We start from the raw sequence: 16,716 nt of genomic DNA, 5'->3' as shown, positions 1-16,716 counted from the left end.
ACTGAAGTGCTGTTTTACCAATCTGCAATTTAACAAGGTGGCACTTTCACAGATTTGCTTTTAGGCCTCTCCTCAGCCCATTCATTTCAGCAGTGGATGGAAATCCATTAGCAGCGGATTGCCACACGCAGTCATTCACATTTGCTCATTTAATTTCTCGTACTCTTAAAACTCTTACTGCTACTGAAATACACCGCTGCATCAATTATTTTAGCACCTTGCAATGACTCTTCTTCTGTAAAATAAAACCTGGTGCACCATCTTACCTTGGCTGAATTGAATTGAAAACCACTGCAGTTTTCTTCCTTAAAGGGTAAGGCTGAACCTCCCCACAGCTGGCATTAAACAAGGAAAACACATCATTAACTCCTTTTCAAGTCCCCTAGAATGCTGCTTCTCAAATGTGATTTGTTCTGTTGACCAAGGAATACAAAGGATTCAGGAACACAGCACATGTGTGGCTGCATATATTCACTATCTTGCACTGCTGTGTCCCCCATTGTGAAAAAGAAAATTTCTCAGTTTTTGGCCTTGTCCTGTACCTTCCATCTGCGTGTTTCCAGCTCTCCCTTCCAGTAGCACAACTGTCATCATCTTTCAGCTAAAAGAACAAGCACATTTGTAATATATCAGACATCACATGTAAAAAAAGGAAAAACAGTTTTCCCAGCCTCAATATGACAAATCTGAAAGGGCTTTTGACAGTGAGAAACGCCTTCTCAGTCCAATTCAAAGTTGCTGGGTAAAGTGATGCAAGTTTCACAGAGCTCTGAATCTGTAAAAAGTCTCATTTGCTTTCGAAGCTATCTTTTTCAAAGGGAACTTCAACACCCAAGCAAGCACCCTTCTCCTGGCTAAGTATTCTGCTACAGCTCGCTGCGTTTTAGTCGTTCTATTAACTTTGTACAAAGAAACAAGCATTTAAAAAAAAAAAAAAAGAGAGAGAGAGCAGTCACTGGTTTCTATCCAAATTCTGTGTAGGAAAGGAGAGGTTACGCGCAGCCCGGCGGGGTTTGCAGTGCCGCCGACGGCCGCCAGAGGGCGCTGTTCTCTCTGCGTTACGGAGCGCTCAGGCAGAGCCCGGCTCCTCCCTGCACAGGGCGGCAATGCGCTCCTTAAGAGCTGGAGATTTACTGCGTTCGTGGGCTCCTGTGCTCTGCTCTGATGTGTTTGTTGTTAACTGTTCACCTCAGTGAGTCCCCATCACTTTGCACGCACGACACTTTGCTCAGCGGACGAGCCTTTCTGGCTTTCTGTCCTCACGGCTGTGAGTTGTCAATAATTAAAAATCAACTGAGAACAAAACTTACTGTGGAAGAGCCATGAGTTGTACAAAAAGAATGGACCCCATAAACCTGTGATGTTCCATTTCTGGCCTGGATTCTTCTTAGTATTCTACCAACAAGCTGGGCAATCCCACACTATCTCACCTCTGCAAATTTCCTTTAGCTTATCTACAAATAAAGTACATGTACAGACCCTGGCTTACGCCCTTTGCTAGTTACTGAGAAGTTCTTCAGAAGTACTTCACTTCTCTGAGATGAAAAACAAACCTACGTCAAAGCTGCATGTGGTGGCTGTCAGGCAGAATGCAGTACTTAACCCTTTGTGTGCGAGGCTGAACAGGGCCCTTTCACCCCAAAGACCTGAAGTTCCTGAAACAGCAAAACCATAAAATCCCTACAAATAGACCAGCTTTGTTCGGTGCCTGCCAAGGCTAAAAGCATTTGGCCATAAAGGACATAAATGATGCTTAATGAAGACCTCAGATTTCTGCGACACAGTAAAAGCAAGAGGGATGCAGAAAGTCCTCCCCAGACCTGAGCTTGGAATGCAGCACCACCAACTCCATGCACACACTCACCTTGCCCTCACTCCTCCTGTTTCACCTCTTGCTGTCCTCTTTGCCCTGCCAACCCCTGCGCCTCCTACACGTCCCTCAATTTGCTCCGTCATTCTGCCCTGCCTGCAGCTCACCTGCAGCCCTGTCTGCCCTCAGCCCCTCTCACTGCTCAGCAGATGGGCAGTTGCTCTCTCCTCCATGGTGCCTCCACAGATCACGTGCTTTGCATTGAACAGAGAGGGCACTACACAAAAATAGACTCTATTGCATGCAGTGACCAATTACAGTGAGTCACTGCTTTTATCAAGAAGATACAGACTGTATAAAAACACTGGCGTTGGCTATAATTAATAAACAAGATGCTCTAAGAAGAATGAATCAGTAACTGCTGATACCATACACAGATATCTGTGCACTCCAGCCAGACATCAGCCACTTAAGCTAAATAAAGTGATTCAAAAAACTAAAGATACCTGGGGAATCAGACAGGCTGGCAGGAACAGGGAATAATGCAATTCCAGCAGCAGTCCTTGAACAGAGCAGAACAAAAGCGCCCCTATATCACGTTCCATGGATGGCCAGCTACCTGAGTCAGATAATTAATTGCTTGGAGGTCACTGTGGTTGCATATTTCAAGGTCAGCTTAAACTAGGTCATCAGCTCAAGTCTGTGTTTTGGCCAAGGCTAAAAATTAGGGTCAACTGCCAGCACCACGTCGAGGATGAAACCAAGAGTGTTCTTGGTCCTAAAGGTGCCATTATTATTTGTCCACCCTCAATACTAATGAAACCAAACCCAGTTTTTTAGATGGTACTTACTTTGGGAGGAGAGACAGCTTCCTTCCAGCACTAGAGGTGAAGCCCTCCAACTCAAGAACATGGGATGCTGTTGGTGGATGCTCCCCAATCACACTCACACAGCACAAATCCAGCATTCCAGCATCTTGCTTCCAGAAGGCCATTGCTATTGGAAGAACTCCTTATTAAAAGAAAAGGGTGTTCATTATTACTCATAAATGAGAGAGAAGCTTGCTGTTATAAGAGAATCAAGTTTTATCTTATGTATTCCAATACATTTTCCTTGCTATTACTATATGCGCTTTTGAATAATCAAAACAAGAAACCACTTGCTGTGCCTTCTGTCTCTTTCTTTCCTATCTGTACAGATTCAGCCCCACAGGATCCCTGTCCAGATAACAATCACCCAATGAAAACAACAGGCTGTGCATAAGGAGCCATGCAGATCGCATCAGGGAGAGAACACCATACTCGTGTATGCCACTCTAAGAGGCAACTATATGTGTCCCTCTATATAAAAGTTGGGGTACTGGAAGCCATCCGCAGTGTCACAAAAGCCCTGTAGGAATGAGGTGAAAGGGTACCCAGGTGACCCAGTGAGGAGTGGTGTGATCATTCCCATTCCAATGGCACTACACAGCTGCTAACAGTACCCGAGTTCCTCAATTCTGATCATTCAAGCACCCAGGATGCTCACAGTACATCTCCAACAGCTACTTATTACCTCCAATGTAAACAACCTCCAATCTAAAAACATTTTTGGAAGAACAGTTTTCATTCTAAAGCCAAGATCTTCTATTTTCAAGACCTTCGATGGGCTTTTATGGGTAGGATCGGCAGAACGAGGGACGCAGAGGTCACCACCTTCATGCACCTGAATGAATACCACAGACATCATGGGATGCCCATGATTTTTCAGAAGACTCTGAACAAAACCACTGAGGGAGAAATATATATATATATTTTTTCTATAAAAACACACAAGTTTTATGCCAGAAATTTCATTACATTAAAACCAGGCTGTGCATTCCAAAGCACAACCCTGACAGATGTTCCCAGTTGGCATCATTTAAACATCCCCCCTTTGCCTGGTAGGGATTATATTGCCATCTCCAGTGCATAACTGTTCTCCCTGCACAGCTCTGGGTGCCAGAGAGAAAGGTGCTCAGTGGGTTTGGGCTGCACACTGCAGAGGGCAACTCCCACTGCTTTTACCACAGTCCTTCCTCCTCCTACACCCATCCTGACATAAACCAGATGACATATTCTAACAAAGGAGCTGTTTGTTCTATAAATAGGTTTTCTTCCCTCACATACCACAGGCGTGAGAGCCCTTTCCCAGCATCTAAGAACAACAACACACAACCAGTATCAACACGGGTTGTTTCTCCAAGAGATGACACACTTCAGTGCAGCACACACGAGCACGGAGCTATTTCTGAAGGAGAAATAAGGATTTCACACATCCTCAGTGAATGCTGGAAGCTTACTTTGATTTAGAAAGAAAAGTGCTTTCTGTGATGTGTCAGGGCAGCTTCTTTCATTCTCTGAAAGCAAGAAAGAAAACTGCATTTTTAGAGGAACTGTAATCTAAAATCACTTTAAAAACTAACAGCAAACTATCAACAAGTATCTAGAACACAACAGCTAATTTGAGTTGACCCAAAATACCATAAAACATACCAATTTTCCACCCCAATTATTTTAGGGTCCATAGAAGTAGAATTTGGAAGACCATGTAGTGTATGGAGTTTACCCCATGTATCAACTGATGCTAAATACATTTGGGTTTTCAATATCCCTTCACTATCACCTCCTGATTTCTGGAGGTGCTGCCAACGAATCAGTCCCTCAACCACTGCAGCCCATGAGGACCAACCCCAACAGGAGGCACAGGGGCTGACCGAGGCCAAGCACTTTGCTGAAGGCCACAGATTAAAGCCAGGCTGAGGCGAGGGCCCCTGCCTTCCTATTTCCTGTTGCCATGACCAGGTTACACAGCCTCCGCCCCACCACTGACCCCTTCATTGCATTCATACCTTCATTGCTGCCCCATGATCATGCACAGGTCTGTTGATCAAACCTGGTCTCCTGCCTGGACACAGCTTGCTCAGCAAAACCTTCTCACTCGTTTCCCTTTCCAGGCAAACCTTTACAGTCCCTTCTTTTCCCCATCTTGCTCGTGGAACACATGGATGCCCACACACTAACATTCAGTACCAGCAGCTGCTCCTGCTGAAGATGGCAGCATCTTCTTACCTTAATCCATTTCACACAACAGCACAGACCTGAACACAACCCTGGGAATCCACTGCATGACTGTGAGGACAGGCTACGACTGACAGGTAGGAACGTTTCCTGCAGCAGATAGATTTTCCTGAGTGTTGTTCCAGTCTCAAAGCCAAAAAAAAGGGCTTGACAGGCTGAAGTCTTCTGACTACACCTGGAAAATACAACGCAAACACCCTGCTGTGAGTAGGAGCTATCTCCAAGATATATACTTCATACACTATCTCAGGAGGTGTTTCAACATTCCTGGCCACCAAACTGCAAATGCCTTTCAGCTCATAATGTAATAAGATGGGAGTTTTCATGGGGTACAGTGATGCTGAACAGTATCAGAGGGTTGAGCAGCATCAAGAGTCCTTCAGGGAGAAAGAGGAGAGCACAGGGCTTCACTACAGCAGGTTGGTGCAGCAGAGAGCACAGCTACTGGATCAGGAGAACTGCCTTGCCCAGCAGACCCCAGTACTCATTCAAGGAATCTCAGAAAAGGAAATGTTTTCCCACCTGTGTCCTGCTCTATTGAGGCCAACCCAATTTTGGCTTCAGCTGGAATTTCCTTCTTCAACCTGACCAAAACTCCCCAGCCCTTCCCTGGAGCAGTCTAGAATGCAGTTCATGTGTGATAGAGGTTCTCAATGTGTGACAGAGGTTCTCAATCTTTGGTGCAGTGCTCGGAAGTGGGAAGGAAGCAGCATTCCCACACTCACTCCCATTGCCAGCTGGTTGCCTCTAAGCAGTTAATCACCCACCTCTCACGTGGCCTGTAACACTTTCTGCAAGGAGGCTGGCAAGAACAAGCTGGCTACCAATACAGAAATAGGGCATGCAGCACTGATGAGCATGAAGATGAAGATAGGAGTTTTGCCCTTGGGTCTTTCCAGACATACACAGGCTATGAAGCTGAGTTTTGCTGTTTATCAACACACAATGCCAGAACAGAAAGTAGGTCAGCAAGTGGGGTACCTCAAAACTGCAGGAAGCTACCTGCCAATGTCTGTCCCTAGGGTGGGCTGGATGTGTGTAGGCACCAGCAGAGCTGATTTTTAGAGAGAAAAAACAGAAACTGCTTGATCCCAAGTGTGTAGTGGGCTCCCAAACACTACGTGAAGCAGCAGAGCAAGAGAGCCAGTGCTCAGGAGAGGGAGATGTTCACACTGAGGTGCTGGGGCCCTGGGCAGAGGCATGCTGCCAGCCCTGGGTGCTGTGTCTGCACCAAAAAGTGAGCCCAATGCACGGCAAAGCAGGGATTACAACATCAGACTCAGCACAGGCACACACAGCTTTAAGCTATTCTTCCTGAGTGTCCTACATAACAAACCCAAACAAATTAAGGAATGAGTAATGGAAAGGTAGGAGGTGGCAAGGCTTGTTTTGGTTCAGGAAAGGATTCCCACCCCTTGCCTGGAATCTAAATTAGATTCAATTTAGATTACAATGAGGCAAGGCCAAACCCCCTTGATGAATGAGTTGCTGAAGTAGATCACTTGTATTTCGCAGCTGTTCTTTAATAAATTCATTTATTTGTCCCCTGCTTCTGCTTTTGTTTCTGATGTTATCAGCCTCGTGCCATGTCCTCCCCTGTCCCTCTAGTTTAGGATAGCCCTTACAATCTCTCTCAGTGAGGACAGAAGCAATTTGTTTTCTGGTGGAGAGAGAATGTGTGCTTGGGCTGATAAGTGGATTATCTCCATAAACACCCTTTATAATGCTATGGCACCCCACCCTCACAAAACCAAAGGAATTAATCACAGCCAGCAATGTGACATCCAAAGGAGAAAGCTCCCTCTCCTGCCTACTATGCTGGTATTGCAACCAGGCTCTCCTCTTAAGGGAAAAGCAAGGAAAAATGCACATAACATAAGAAGATCCATGTTCATGCTCACCATGTGTCTGCAGGAAAATGTGCCCAGTGAATACAGATCACAGCAGCTGTGAGCTTACAGCACTGTGTGCCCCAGCTGGGCGTTCAGTTGCAAGAAACACGATGCACACAGCCAGCACCTCTCTGGTTTTCAACATCAGATCACATGGTGGGCAGTTCTGAAGATTCAAAACTTGCTTTTACACCCTAAATAACTGCTGACAGCCCAGTCCATATTGCACTGCAGGGACAGAACGATTTACAGAGCAAAACCTCCAGCTGAAATGCATTTAACAGCTTAGAAACATACAGAGAGAAACGGTGCCAGGAAGCGCAGTGCCGAGAGCACCTCAAATGGATGCAAAGAATGAACAAAGGAACTTTAGGGATGGTTTGAAGGAAACAAAAGAATGTCTTACACAAAAGGGATGGGGACAGTGCTGGCTGCAGGACAGAGTCCAGCTACTTTGGGGATGCTCAGGCACTGTCTGGTTGGCTTGCTGCAGTACAGGCATTCATTTTGTTCTCCTGATACTCCCCATCCCAAAGGTACTGCAGGAGGGATCACAGCCCCTGTTATCTCCCTCTCAAGAGAAATCAAGAATGTGCAGCTACTTAAGGCAGATGCTCAGTTCCTCAATGGACTGAAACTCTTTTATCTCTGACTCATCTCCATAAGGAAGTGAAGCACATGCAAATCACATATGGGTCCAGAGCAGTGTACCTGGCAGATCTTTACATGCTCTGGATGGCTTCCTTTAACAGCAGGCATTCATTCATTTCATACTTCTCAAGCACTAATTTACAGCTTGCTCTTGCTGAGTAATGGGGTTGGTGTAAATCAAAAGCAAAATCTGTCAGTGGCAGCTGGTAACAAGAAGGGATGTGTCTGAAGGCAGACAGGACAGAATGCTGACCAGCAGCAGCAGCAGGCATGCTCTTCACCTCCAGCAACTTCAAGCTGCCCACCATCAGGGTCAAACGCACTCTATTGCTTTACCCCAGTTTCATGAAGTCCAATCACAGAATTGCTCAGGTTCAAAAGACCTTCAAGATCATCGAGTTCAGTAGGAAAGACAGAACCTTGCAACTCAGCCTGAAACCCACAGCAGGAAGCTGAATGCAGTGGGTCAAAGCCCTGCTTGGAGGGAAAGCCCACAGTGCTTGGGTTTAACTTCACAGCTCAGTGACTCAGGAACAGAGGTGGATTTGGGGGAAAGGGCATAAGTGAGGATCTTACCTGGGGATGACACAGCTCTGTGATGTGATGCCAGTTTCCTCTGATGGATCAAAACCAAAGTGCTGTCATTCCAATGCAAGTGTGCTCATTTTTGTCTCTTCCTTAGAGAACCCAACTTCACAACGGGTCACAAACAGAAACACTGAGCTTTTGGTTTCTGTCACCTTTGGCAGGTTCAGTCCACTCATCATTCTGGTGAGGAGAAATCACAACATTACTTTGCAGAGTACAAAACAACTCACCCAGGACCAGCACTGCATTACGACCACCTCTCCTTACGATGCTATTTTCCCTTTCCCATTTTCTGAGGCCTTCTCAATTGTTTCGCTGTTGTATTTTAGTCTTCTTTTCCTATTATGTAGCACATAATTCTTCCTTCCCCTTAGCTTTGCATGCATTCTAATATAAAATGATACTCATTTTGTAGTATCACTTCAGCAGCTGAATAATACACTTCAGGATGATCTGCAAGACAGGAATATTTGAACGCACTTCTGATTTTATGTACCAACCCAATAAACAGAGTTCTTTGCCCAAAGAGCTTTCCTAAATGGATGTTCAGTTATTAATCTTCAAATACATTACATTAAAAAGTAATTTATTTTCACACGATGCAGCAGCATCCATTTCTACATGCTATGATTACAAAGCCTCATTTTTCCAACAAGAGGAAATTTTCAGGGCCCTGAAATAGCTGTAAGTGAGGTATTATTATATCCACATCAGCTATCAAAGTACCAGATTTCACTTCCATGGAAGCAAATACTAACTCATGTATTTCAATTTGCCACGATTACATTTTCCTTAGGAGAGAGGAATAATGTACATTTTGGAACTTTTTGAGCCATCATTATCTGTCTCTATTGTCCTGGCTGCCCAAACTGCACTACAATTTAAAAGAATTACAGAGCAGACAAAGACCAAGTTTACTATTGCCAGCTAAAAAGCACGTGGAGAGTGGCCAACGAAACCCCAACTCAGTAACTAAGTTATGCACATTTCCAAATATAAAATCCCATCATCATCAAGAAGAATGAGAACTTCTAAAGTAAAATCACCACGCTGGCGCTAAGCACTGTAAATCTCATCACCAAGCAGCTCTCACATTAAGAGAGATGGCTTTTAAGATGCCCCCTGGAATGGAGATGGCAAAATGCTGCATGTTCCTCTATCAACAGATCTCTAGACCCAGTCGGTTTCACAGCTCATCAATACACTTGAGAAGGAATAAGGCTGTCTAGTCACAACCAAGCTGAAAAAAAAAAAGCTGTCTGACTCAATCTTTTATTTTACATTCATGCCAATCTCCTAACTGCTTAATTAGCTGTGAGGGTGAGCTATGCAGAGGCTCTGGAAGCCAACCTATTTATCATTTGCATTTCAGCAATTTCTCCGTCTTTGCAAAGCGATATGCAAACACCAATTACTGCTGTGATGCAGCTCATGCTGGTGGGCAGAGTGCTGATGTGGCTGTGCTGTTCCAGCTCTGCAGCTGGCTCCTATGCCAGCAGTGGCTGCCCTGCTGCAAGGTGCAGCTGTGCTCCGACCCTCTCTGCCCTGGGAGGTGCCTGGAAGTGGGGTACCATGGAACATCAGTGCTCATTTCCAAAAGGAGATGAGCTGGAGCACAGTGCTTGCTGCATTGCTTGTGCAGACAGGCTGCACAGCAGCAAGGAGGAGCGCTTGGGGCAGAGCCACAACCAAGACAACTCAATTTGTTCTCCCTCTCATCAAAAGCGGAGATCTTGCCAAGCTATTTCAGCTTGTTTGCTTGCTTATATTACCACGATTCTTATTTGCATGTAACTCATGACTGACCTCAACCACCACCCCGCTGACTTGCAGGGCTCTGCATACTGAGCACGGCATTGGCCACATAGGCACCTCTCCTTCCCACTTAGTTTGTTCACAAATCCACTCAGCCCAGATGCATTCAGGATAATTGACTCTCGAAGCAGAACTTGATGGGACTTGTCAGAACCTTTCTTGGTAAAAATCAGCAATAGCAGCAAATCCTTCCCCATGGACGTGACAGACGGAAGATCAATTCCTGCCTAAATGTGTTCATTGGAAGCCCAAGGACAACACGTGCCCACATCTGCGACTCCTTCTGACAGGTCTGAACACAAAAGCCAAACCAAAATATGCCATATCCTTCAAAAATGCTTGTTTTGGCATTTAAAACATGTCACCTGGGCTCATCTGTAGGCATTTATTCCTCAGGACAGGACTCGCCTCCCCTATAAGCCAGGGATTTCATCCAAATTATTCTTCCAGGCTCCTCCTCTGTTCAGGCAGAGAGCAGCATGCCTCCACAGTGTAATCATTATCTCATATATGCTTAACACAAACGAGATGAATTGCTGTCTGGAGGTGCTTCTTTCTTCCCTTTGGCTATAAAGACAAACTGAGTGACTAGCGCAGCCTCAGAGTTAAATTAGATGAGCTGTATCTCATCCTAAGCAATTTTATACTAGGGGATCCCATTATGTTTCTCAGCCATCAAGCAAATTATACGGCAAAGGGACGCAAATGAAGCAAGCAGAAAGCTCGGGTCTCACTACTACCTCACTACTGCCATTGATTTCACTGTGGGAGCACTCAGGTTGTGGAGCAGCCAGCTGTGCAAACCTTGGAGCAGACTGACAGCCCCACAGAGCAGCACATCACACAGCTGTGACACTGTGACCACGATGCCTGCAGATTTCCTGGTTCTTCTGCAGGTTGCTGCCCCTCTGTGACTCAGTTTCTCCATCCATAAAGAGGCAAGGATGCTCCTGACCTTTCGATCCACTGGTGGAAAAACAACCCTGGCACATAGTGGAAAAGCTCAAGCTGCCCAGGGTTGAGCCTTGAAGGGTGGTACTAAAAAGGTCTACCCTATGGGGCCTTTCTGGGGCTGAGAACAGTAAGTAACGAAGTACTGCAGAAATGATGTTCAAAAGGAGAAGATCTACAGGGAAAAAGCTAAACTCAGTGGACGTTTTCTACTGAATACAATATCTTGGAACTGTTCAATACAAACATTTCACCAGAACAAAACTACAAAACACCTGAGTACACGTCACACCTAACAAGACTTGGTAGCCTTTGTGAAATGCCTTTTCCAACACTAACCATGCTGCCTCGAGCCAATCCCAAAGCTGCATGGACCACAATGGGATGCGAATTCAAAGATGCTGTCAACATCATGTCCAAGTTTCCAGCCCATCAGGCACAGAATCCATCTTCTCTCCCAACAGTGACTCAAACTTCTACTAACTCAAGTGTTGCAGAGTGCAGAAACAGACTCTGTATAGAAACCAGGGTGACAGCAAAAGCATGAGGCTTTATTAAATATCAACTAATTATTCCTAATCAGAATAACTTCTGTCCATCCAATTCGTAATTATTTTAGAGGTGAGAAGGAATGAAAAAAATGCCTTAAGAAAAAGTCTGGCTGTTACTAATGTCACCAAGTCAGAAAGCAGAATGTAGCAGCTATGGCCCAATTCAAAACAACGTTCAAATGTGAGCTTCTTTAAAATTGATTAATATTGTGCTAAACGAGGGTCTGTCCCTTCCTGTAAGAGTCAGTGGGTCACTGAGTGTGGCTGCTGTCATTCTGGGGCCATACAGTCCTCAGGAAAACATTTTGGTTCACTTTTACCTCTGGAAAACACGTGGCTGTGTGGCCCTGCCAGCCAAGCCCCAACCGTATAACTGTAATTCTTAGGGAACTGACTTTGCACCCATCTGCATCCAACGGGCGGTTGGACTGGTTCTGAGCAGCAGCCAAACGATACCCAGTGTCAATCCAAGCTGAGGGCATTTTCCCAAGAGGAAAGCAGGTGAAAGGTCCGACAGCCCCAGGATGGAGCACGGGGATGCACTCAGCCCATGGGTTCTGAAGGAGCACAGCCTCCTCCTCCCCTGCCCCCAGTTGCTCCCCTCAAGGCCATCACAGCACGTGAAACTGGATGGAGCCAAGGGCAGGGAAGCCAGTGTGAGACAACAGCAAGCCGAGCCCCTTCACGTGCCTTCGACAAATATGAAACGAGTTTTTCCTGACCCTAAGCAATTTCAGTGCAAGGTCCACAAGGGTGACGTTTCACACTGCCCTGGGCTGCATACGAACCCACGTGGTTTTTAAATTCCACAGACAAAATGCTGCTTTCAACTTCACATTGCAGCTCGAACATCTCCGCTGTGTCACCCCCACAACCACTTCAAAGACCATTTTCTCTCACTCTGAAAGCCTCTGTTTTACTCCAGCACATAAACCTGACTGCTATTGGAAGATGGCAGAATCTCAGAAGGAAATACAATAAAAATGAAATACACACAGGTTCTCTGAAATATCTCTAAAGGTATAATTGAGAAGAGAAAGCTCTCTTTCCATCCACACCATTTAAAGCAGCCTGCTGAATTCCACTGCAACGATACCACATGTAAGTGGGGAGAAAATAAAGGGAAGAAAAGGACACAAAACACTCTATTAAATGCTTCAATTGATTCCTACCACTGCTTTTACAACCTATCCAGTTTTCTGGGGATGCAGATGCAAAGGCAAAATGAAAAAATAATTTCAAAAACAGCCATTTTAAAACATGTTGCACTCTCCTCTTTGAGGCTGAAGCCCACCTTTCTCAATGTCCACTCCAACCACTGGCAAATGTAAACATTGCTCCCTGCCTGCAAATCTGCAAGCACAGTCCCAGGTGGGAATACCAAGCAGAGGTCAACCTGCATCCATGCAATGGTCACTGGCTGTCAGGTCTTGTAAACCATGAGCCATCACTTCGTCAGTCCCAGCCTTTGGCCTTGCAGACTGTGACTAAAGATCCAGACTTGCTCTGCCAGCAGCTGTTGCAAGCTGTGAGCCAGCATGTTGGCATTCTCAGCTGACACACTCACCCCTTCAGTGCTCACAAACCGCCATTTTCTCTTAGCAGAGCTCTTGGGTGATGTGACATCAATGCAGGGCCATCACGGGGTAGAAAGATAAATAAAAAAATCCATCTGTTCGAACAACCCACATTCAACCAACTGATTCATTTTTAATCACTTTCCAATAGAGGTCACCCAGCCAGTAAACATCTGGCTGTGGCACCTCAACAGCCTCACGATGTGAATTATCTCACAGTCAACATCTTGTCCTGCCGTATCGGTTCTCAATTACTTGTACAGTCACGTTAGTCCAATGACCTGCTTTCCATTATAAAAACAGCAAGAGCCACAAGACCAAAGAGCTCTTGCAAGAACTTCAGGGCCTAATAATGGAAAACATCCTTCCAGCGGCTGCGTATGGAAACCTTTGCTAACCATAGAATGCTGTCACTTTACATCACGGTTTAGAAACAAGCTCTGCACACACCAAATATTTTACAAGTGGAACTCTGCCCCAAAGATTCCTTTCCTACGTTTGCAGAGGTGCTTTAGGGTAAACATAACTTTGTATTACCGTCCATTTTCTCTTCCCACGTGCCCAACTTCAGCTGCACATGGGTCTATATTCACATCTTTCTCTTAACTGTTTATTTTCACCCCATTGCACAGTTGCCTTTTCTCTGTCACTTGATGGGCTGTGACGTCTCTCAGGAATGAGGTTGGATATGTTGTTGTAGAGGACTGAATGTAGACTGCAAACTACAAGTCAGCTGTGCAAGCTCCAGATGTACTGGTTTGGAATACCTGACTGGCACATTACAGAGCATTTCAGAAGGAAAAATGTATCAAAACATAACAAAAGACCGGAATTATTTAATTCCTATAATTTACATATAATCTCAAATGAAACACTGAAAACACCAGAATGTTAAAGAAGAAAAACTTTCAGCCCTAAACAAACCTCTGGGCAGCACCAGACAGTCGTAAGGAGGAGGAAGTTCCACTTTCCTAATTCCTTTAATACCACGTTCAGTAAGGTTTGAGTAATGGTTCGTATCACTAGTGCTAAGAAGCAGGAAGAATAAGAAAATCCAAGATCTTGTGCCTCACCTGTGGCTTCTATTTCCCCCCCCCTCAGAAATGTAACATTTCAACAGATTGCTCCCTTCGTATCTGTCAAAGGCACGTGAAGGGGCTTGGCTGAGCCCTGCACCCCACCCCGACCCACAAAAAATGTGCAAGTTTTACTTCTCTTTTTGAACTTCCTTAAGGCAGGGAGCAGCGAGTTCAGCAGCCAGCAGCACGCTGTGAAAGGCAGAGCTCTGCTGCTCCCTGCTTCACACAACCCACAGGCACTTTGGGTGTAGCGCAGACAGTCGTGGCTTCTTCATGATCCACCTGAAAAGGTCTCAAATGAGCAATTCTCCACATCAGAAAGCAGCTCAATATCTACGACTGCATCGTTGTAGATTTTAAGTAGAAACTCTGTAAGCAAGGAGTAGAGGTAACAAGACCAGTCGCTTCTTCCGTGCCCGCCTCTTCTTCGGATAGAGCGAAGAAATAAATGATGTATTGAAATATATGCATGAAATGATCCATTTTATCTGTGCTATCGCTTGTGGATACACAAGAATCAGCTCAACAATGCATGAGCTCCAAAATCCATCGAGGTGCAGCAATTCCTTTTATAGAACGGAGATAAAACTTTCACTCAGGCTATGCCAGCAGTGACTGTGCCGCGTCTTTAGGGACAGAAGGTCGACCCAGTACTGCTATTGAGGCAGACTACAGTTCCATTAAAGTGCCATCTTAAAAGCTGAGCACCTCATAATTCCACACTCCTTTCTGATAAATAAGATAGCAAATTATGAAAGAGCACAGAAATACACCTTTCCATGAACCCCATCCAGAGCTACATGAAACAGAACACAATTTCTTGAGCACTGAAGCATTCAGACACAGAGCACAGTATAGGCAGTATCAATACAAGTATAACGTTCATCACATGCAGCCTATGAATTGCAGTTTAACGTCTTTGACTCCAGAATAAGAAGATTTAACAACAGCTTTTCCCTCTGCTCAGGGCTCTTCCTCTCCCTGAGTAAGGAAGAGAGGAACCCTCCCAGCTTTCTGCCTTTGCTAATAGAGGAACCCAGAAGGTGTTCAAAGCCCAACAGCCTCTGGAGGAAGCTGGCTGCACAACCCAACCCCACAGCACATCCACGTATCTGCCAGCAATGCCTAACCCCTCTGCAGTCCCATCCTGCCTCTGAAAGATGACTTTAGCACAATGAAACGCTCACCTGAACTGGTTTTACCTTTACAATGCAAGATAAAAAGCAACACAACGCATTTCCCTACAACCAGAGACAGGCAAGTAGTAAGGCAACAAGATGTGCACACTGTACCCCAAAACCATATTTTTGCTGTTGTGAAAGCAGTGCATGAAGGAGAGCACTGAGCACAGAGGCCACTGTGCTCCCTCTGCTGCTCTCCCAGAGGAAAGGCAACAAGTCTCAGGAAAGCAAACGAGCACACATCTACCACCACCCAAACCTGCATCTCTGGGTGCTTCTAAAGCTGCACAGTGCCCATTTTGCAAATACAGGCACAAGAGACATGTAAATATAACTAATATTTCCAAAGGTAAACATCTGCAGGAAGAAAAAGGCAGGCAAATCCATTCTACTGCTTCTTTACTCCGAAAGCTTTTACAACCATTTTCCCCTTCTCTGCACAAGCAGAACAAATGCAAGACCCTGGGTCTCGTACCAGCAAGCCTGCAGCCTTCCCACAGTACAAGAGACATCTCAGCATGATAAACAGCCAAACATGCTCGTTTGTCCTTGGGCAGCACTTGTTAGCAGACATGACCTTAGAACAGGATCAAAATAAGACAATATTTCAGAAAGGACACTTGCTATTTTCCTAGACCAATATTTAGAAATCAGAACAACACGCATTTATTTTACCTTCAAACCAGGGCTCAGCTCTGAGTGTTGAGACACGCTGGGAACTCACGTGATGATTACAGCTCTCTGGCACAGACACGGGTTTTATCCCTCTCGATGCATGTCACATCTTGCCAAACCAAGGGAAAAACACTTCACTGCCAGAATTCAAAGGTCTACATGCACTTGTCCAAAACTGCAGCCTGGCTTCTCACCTGGGCTTTATTTCTGATTTACTTCTGCAGCAGGGCTAAACAATAAAAAACAAGACCAGTGCTCCCAACAGAAGGACATTACACTGCCCAACCACAGTACGTTGGTTCATAACGTGGGATTTGCCTTTTATAGCACTTCTCATTGGCACTTCGTAACTTGCAAGGGAACCAACCATTCCAAAAGTTAATAACAACCCCTGCCACTGAGCTTTTTAACCAGCAGTTTCTTATTTTTAACTTGGCAAATCATAACAGACTATTTGTTAGCAAGGCAATCCCAGGTCAATACCTTGTATGCTGTTACACTATGGCACTGTCATAGGGCTTTCCCAGTTTAATTAATTTTCTACAAGAACTTCCTTTAGTAAAAGATAGTTCAGTGCAAATGCTGCAGCTAGACCAAAGCATACAGCCTGTTTTGTTGCCAAACACTTCTCTAACTGCATTTCTAACATTTGTCCTCAGGCAAAAGTCATCGTGACTTTGAGAAGAGAAATGCAAAACCTGCCAAAATGACCCAGATGACATCCTAAATCATGAATTATTATTTATTTCCACAAGTCAATTAACAGCAGGATACTATATACGTTCCTGTGTTCCACCCACCAGTTATTCCTCAGCGATGGATTGTGAATCCAAGTTCCCAGTTCAAAA

General features: G+C 45.1%; 1 long non-coding RNA gene across 6 annotated transcripts in view; it reads right to left on the bottom strand.

The window, feature by feature from the left end:
• Positions 1-16,716, bottom strand: part of LOC122186067 — a 51,940-nt gene that overhangs the window by 3,560 nt on the left and 31,664 nt on the right. For 2 of the 6 annotated variants that reach the window (XR_006181045.1, XR_006181050.1), the window contains exons 1-5: positions 15,869-15,963; positions 8,028-8,219; positions 4,900-5,083; positions 4,131-4,187; positions 2,662-2,821 (exon numbers count right to left, since the gene is read on the bottom strand). This is a non-coding gene — a long non-coding RNA (uncharacterized LOC122186067). Of the gene's footprint in view, positions 1-542; positions 602-2,316; positions 2,373-2,661; positions 2,822-4,130; positions 4,188-4,899; positions 5,084-8,027; positions 8,220-15,868; positions 15,964-16,716 lie in introns of those variants that run through there. The other 4 variants (XR_006181048.1, XR_006181047.1, XR_006181049.1 and 1 more) reach the window with 4 other exon arrangements.

This window comes from Lagopus leucura, unplaced genomic scaffold (assembly GCF_019238085.1).
Source record: "Lagopus leucura isolate 7727_CA_CO unplaced genomic scaffold, USGS_WTPT01 Super-Scaffold_100034, whole genome shotgun sequence".
Taxonomy (NCBI): domain Eukaryota; kingdom Metazoa; phylum Chordata; class Aves; order Galliformes; family Phasianidae; genus Lagopus; species Lagopus leucura.
The sequence above is the reverse complement of the archived record's forward strand: the minus strand, read 5'-3'. Positions and strand labels throughout refer to the sequence as shown.